Here is a 6,035-nt window from a genome sequence, read left to right on the forward strand (position 1 = left end):
TGTCTCGACGCGCAGGGATCCATTAACCGTGTTGGGGCCCGCAGGGATCCCGCAGGGATCCGGCTGTCCATGCCCCAGGCAGACAACCCGGCGGTGCTGGCGGGAAGCAGCTGCGGTGCCCCAGCATGTGCTGCGTTCCTGGTGAGCGATGGGGCCGTCCCCCCAGCCGTGTCACCTCCCGCAGGGTGACGGCGGTGCCGGTGCCCTGCGGGAGGTGACACGGCTTCCCGCAGGCCTTCCCCCGGGAATCCTTGTGCACCATGCGCGGGCTCCACACAGCTGCTGGGCAGCCCTTCCAGCCGTTCTCCCCCCCCAGCTGGAACCCTCTCTCCTTGTGTCCTGCCGGTTCCGACCCGTTTCCTCTCCTGCACGCCCCGTCCTTCGGCTGCAGCTCCCCCTGCTCCAGGGTTTTTCGCCGATAAAGCCACCCTCACAACCTTATCTCCCCTCGGCTTCTGTGTGGACGAGCTATGAGCCGGTCTGCTCTCATCTCCGCTCTGCAGCCCCCCAGGCGTCTCCTCTGCACCTTTTCTGCCAGGAATTTGTGTTTTTCAGCGTGGCTGCTCAGCACTGCTGCTCTGTAACGCATGGTCTATGCAAGAGCACTGGCACCGTCTGCCTTCCCTGGAAACGTATCCCCAAATTCAGGAATGCATCACGTCTTCATGGCTGCGTTATGTGGTTGCTGCCGACATACAGGTCTTTTCCTCTTTAATTGTTTCCAAAGCAGGGGCTCCTAAATCACTGCACAAATGTTTGTTCTTTGGCTCCAGGGCATGACTTTGCATTTCATACCATTCAATTTCCTCCCAGGACTGTTAGTTCAGCCTTCAATGTCATCCCTCGCTCCCGAAAGCTGCTCCAGCCTCCTGCCCTCCCGTTTCACTGCCTCACCTTTCAGCACGGCTCGCTGACACGCGCCCGTATTTTGCTACAAGGTCATTGATAAAAATATTAAATGAATTTGGCTCGTGGCCTGGGTTAGGGCTGGCACCTGGAGCCTCCAGTGCCCTTCAGCACAACCCGCCTGGTGCCACGCGGGACACGGGCCGTCCCCAGCCCTGCAGCAGCCAGGCCGCAAGCTTCACAGACAGAAGTCGCTTTTTGTGCTGTCCTGCCTGCTCCTGTGACCTGCTGCTGTCCATGTCCATGTTTGTCTTGGTTTTGCCTTAAGAGAGCAGCGGTGGGATTTGGGCAGAAAAGCTCCAGGGTGTCTCCTCTAACTTTAAGCTGGGCTGAAAGTCTGTTAGGCAAGGAGTTTCTCCTGGTGGACGTTTTCAACTCAAAAGAAAAGGGAACAAAAGACACTGGTAAAAGGAAAGCCTTACTTAATTTTCCACTTAACTGGTTCTACTTCTTTTTGTTACAAAAAGGCCAGAAAAGCCTGCTGGAGCGGGGAGGGCGCCAGCTATTGTTTCAGCCCAGGCTGCTCTTACCTGCTCCCTGCTGCAGCAGCACTGGCTCTTCAGCTGCCGCCCCCGGGCCAGAGCCCGGGTCCCCGCCGATGCAGTGGCGCCTTGGAGCTCCGGGCCGGCCACAGGACACCTGCAGGGACAGGGCACGGGGACATGGTGCGGGGACACGGCACAGGGACACGGCACGGGGACATGGCGCAGGGACAGGGCAAGGCTGGCCACCTGCCTGGGAGCGAAGCCTTGCTTGAGCCTGGGTGGCTCCGTGTGTCCCGGAGCAGCAGAGCCGGGAAGGACCTGAAGGATCCGGCTCTGACCCACTAAAGGAAGGGCCAGGCTGGAGAGCCAGCGCTCCCGACGGCCGGGTGCGTGGGGCTGCGGTTCCATGCTGCAGGATCTGGGCCCTGCGGCGTGCGCAGAGGGAGAGGCCGTCCCGGGGGCACTGCGGATGCTCGCAGCAGCAATGGCTCTAAGAGGGCTTTCAGGAAGCCGTTGCCGTTGCTGTCGGCAGGGCCCAGATCCTGCAGCATGGAACACACACAGGCCGGTCCCCATGTGGCTGCCCGCGACGCCGGCGCCTTCGCGTGCCCGGGGAGGTTACACAAGAACGGGAGGGCTGGAGAACAGGGGAGCTCAGAGCCCGGCGCATTAACTCGGCAAACACAAACAGATTCCTGAGCAGTTACTTTCTGGCTATGTTTGCCCTGCAGAAACCACGAACAAATGTGCTGAAAGCCGACAAAACAGCAGGGAAGATGTTTGTCTGCTCTGCGGAGCCAGCCTGGCACCTAGGCTGAACCTTAAACAGTAACAAAGTGCAAGTTGTGCAAAAACACGTGACGTCACCGCATCCCGGCCCAATCCACCAGGCGGATAAAAATAGACGTCCGAGAGGGGCCTCCTTGGCGGGAGCTGGAGCTGCAGCCTCGATGCCGGGCCGGGGAGCGGGGAGCGACGGGCCCCAGTGCCGCCGCACGCAGCCGCGACGGAACCCGCACCCAGGCGGGCACCAACCGCAGCGACCCGAGAGGCCGTCCTGCAGCTCCGGCCGCCCAGGCCCAGCTTCGCCGTGTGCCACCAGGGAACACGCAAAATGTAATCCGTGCTGGGGACACGCACCAAATAACCAAGGCAGCTGCGCGTCCCTGCGGAACGGGCCCCTCTGCCCTGCCACTCTGCAACGTGACTTCCAGAGCCTCCGACTCCTGCAGGGTGTCAGAGCAGTCAACGCCAGGGAGCTTGCTGCAGCGTGACCTGCAGTCACCAAACCGATACAAATGCGATGAGGAAAGCCTGAAGCTGCACGTTTGCAGATACCTGCTGCCCAGTGCCCGGTGAGCAGAACCAGCCCGCTCTCCCTGCTGCGGCAGAACATACCGCTGCAAGCAGCAGTGCCGTCCTGTGGCATCCGCTGCATGGGCACCACGAGGGGCCAGCATGGGCTGTGCCGAGAGACTGCCGGCCCCGTCCGCTGCCGGGATGCACACGGGTGCTGGGATAAGCGCAGAATCCACCCGGGAGATACCTGGGCAGTCGACAGGACAGGCCGCGACACAGGCTCTCCGCAGCAGGCTGTGCATTAGGTCATATTAGCTGTGCCCGCAAATGAACTGACAAGGCAAATATGTCCTACAATGCATTATCCAGCGGGAAGAAAAAAAAAAAAAAGGCAGGAATTAAAAAAAAAACAAGGACGTTTACTGTGCTGTGGATGAGGCATTGAGGATGGCAGGGCTGGGGAAGAGGACAAGGCGGGCAGTGATGAGACAGACAGCAGGATGTTGTGGGAGCATCTGCTGATCCTGCTGCCTCCTGCTTGGGCAGGAGCTTCATTTCCCGTAATGTGTCCAAAGATGCCCAGGTAACACAGCACAGCGTGCTCGAAATGACTGAGTCTGAACAGATATCTTGGACCTGGGCCACTCCTGCTGCTGCTCGCAGTGCGTGTGCCTAAAAGGACCTCGGAGGTTCCTGCATGAGCCGCCTGCACAGGAGGAGCGCAGTCAGGCCAAGGACTGAGCACATGTGAACCAGAAAAGAGGAAAATTCCACAAGGAGTGTGAGGGCAAAAAGCGTCACCTCCCTAAAAGCGACTTGGAAGAGCAGACATCATGAGAGAAGTCCCAAGTGCTACATGTCCCTGCATCTTAGTCCTGCACGGTGCCAGAGGCAGATCCCGAGAGGAAGCCCACAGGAACCGGAGCAGGGGCCATGCAGGATTTGTCCTCTGCAGACTTGCAGCTTCTGATGATCTGCAGCTCAGAGCCCTCCTGAGCCAGAGGCTGCATCTGCCTCTTTGTGTTTAATAGCCCTCAATCAATTTTTCTCCCACAAATTTGCCTAATGGCTTTTAAAACCCTTTGTTACTTTCTGCCTCCGCTAACATGCTATGGTAATGAATTCCACAGTGTTTCACCTACTAAAATTTTCACCCAGGAAACACTGAGTAAAAAATGACTCCCATTCCTGGGTTTTAAAACTCTATGTGTTTTCCCGTAGCTCTGGCCCTTGTGAACTAGCGAACAGTCGCTCCGTGCTTTCTCCCTGCCGTTTCTGGTGCAGCCGGTCTGTGCCTCCCGCTCGCCTGCTGCTCCCCAGGCCGCTCGCTCCCATGGAGGCCGGTGCTGCAGACACCCTGCCCGCATCGCTCGCATCTCGGCAGCTCTTCGGAGCCGGTTGTCCCAAGCAGCTTGGGGCCGCCGGCAAACTCGGGCATCCCTCTCCTAGGCTGTTTATGAACTGCGGTGCCTGGTGCACAGCAAACATCCCAGCAAACTGGCTTCCCTGCAGACCACTTGGGCAAATACCTCACCCTGGCAGTTTTCCACTCATATTGCTGTTTAGTTATATAATCTTTTGTCACTTGATTTTGAGATAATATCTTCAACTTTCCTGCTGTAGAGGAAAGCCTCATCCAGGATCTCCTACGTGGTGAGTGCTACTGCAGAGAACTCAAGTTGCTTTCCTACTATAGCCCAGTGTTACAGTCAGCCCCTCGGATCACGGAATGGCTGGAGCTGGCAGGGACCACTCGTCTGGTCCAACCTCCTGCTCAAGAAGGATCATCTAGAGCAGGCTGGCCAGGACCATGTCCCATCAAGTTTTGAGTATCTCCAAGGATAGCGACTCCATCCCCTCTCTGGGCAGCCTGCTCCAGTGTTCGACCACCCCCACAGCAAACACCAATTTTCTGTGTTCAGGTGGAAATTCCTGCATTTCTGCTTGTGCCCATTGCCCCTCATCCTGTCAGTGGGCACCACTGTGGAGAGTCTGCCTCTGATGCCCTATTTACAGTTGCCCTTTTTATAAACACAGATAAGGTCCCCCGGAGCCTTCTCTGGGCTGGACTCAACCTCTCCTTGTACGTCAGATGCTCTTGTCCCTTTCTTCACTGGACCCTCTCCTGTAAGGCCCATGTGTCATCATCTGTTGCCTCTAGATATCTTCTACTCAGGTTCTTGCCTTTTGTGGTTTGGAGTGCTGCTTTTTAGGGGGAGTTTGGTTTTTGCTGCTGTTGTTTTCCACCTCTGACCAGTTGTTTGTAGGATCTGCTTTCAGCCTGCGTTTCACCTACCTTGTTTGAGCAGAGCAGAAAGACGCCTGCTAGAACGGGCCATTCAGCCCCATAGGAGCCATCCAGGCAGCTCTGCCTCTGAGTGACCTCCCATTGGCAGCCTGGACGAGGGAAATACGAGTCCCCATGAGGACGGCAATGCGGGGGGACCCACGGCAGCACACGCAGGCAGCAGAGCGCCCGGGGGAGTGTTGGGCGCTTTATCTGTTCTAACCTTTTCATCCTCCGTCCTTGTCCTTACTCCCAGCTGAACTTCTGCCTTGCACCTTGATCAGGACCTGTGGTTTCCTCGCCAGGTCCCTTCGGGCAGGTGCAGGGTGACGCTGAATCACTGGCGGCCTCGCGGTGTAAGCAGCGGCCCGGAGGTGGCTGTGCCCTGGGGAGGGCCCCGGCGGTCGGGCCTGGTGAGCAGGTCCCGCAGGCCCAGTGTGATCTTCCTCCTCGCGGACACCCTCGCCCACAAGGTTGCGGCAGGGCCTGCTGGGGCAGCACGCAAGGAAATAACCACTGAGGCTGCATCCCAGCGAGCTGCAGTTTGTGCTCCCTTGCAGGGGCTGTGCGGGACCAGGACACCCGACCCACGCCAGCAGCATCTCCTCCTGCAGCGCCCCTCGCTGCCGCCCCTCTGGGAAACCACGGCGGCTAAAAAGGGCCGTGGGCTGGAGGGAGGAACAGCTCCCAAAACAGAAAGCAGGCGCCAGGGCTCCTGTGCAACCAGGAGGGAACAAATAACAAACACTGAAGGAAACCAGAGTGACCGCAGGAAAAGAAAAACATTGAGCAGGAGCCAGCAACTTTCCAAAGAAATGAAAACATCTGGAAGACTCTTTGCTTGGCATCAGGTTCCTGGGCACAGGGGGCCTGGGCTGCTGCGGGAGCCCCGCTCAGCCCCTGCGTGGACCCGCTGCCCTGCAGGGAAGGGAGCAGCAGGGCAGCACTGGAGCCCACTGCAGAAATAAGGAAAGGGCATGGGGGGACCGGGCTGAGAGGGCTCCAAAGCGGGGCAGGGGCGAGGGCCAGCGGGCGGGCCGGGACCGCGGGCCGGGCCG

Source organism: Tinamus guttatus, unplaced genomic scaffold (assembly GCF_059628265.1).
Source record: "Tinamus guttatus ecotype Peru unplaced genomic scaffold, ASM5962826v1 Tinamus_guttatus_pri_ptg000056l, whole genome shotgun sequence".
NCBI lineage: Eukaryota > Metazoa > Chordata > Aves > Tinamiformes > Tinamidae > Tinamus > Tinamus guttatus.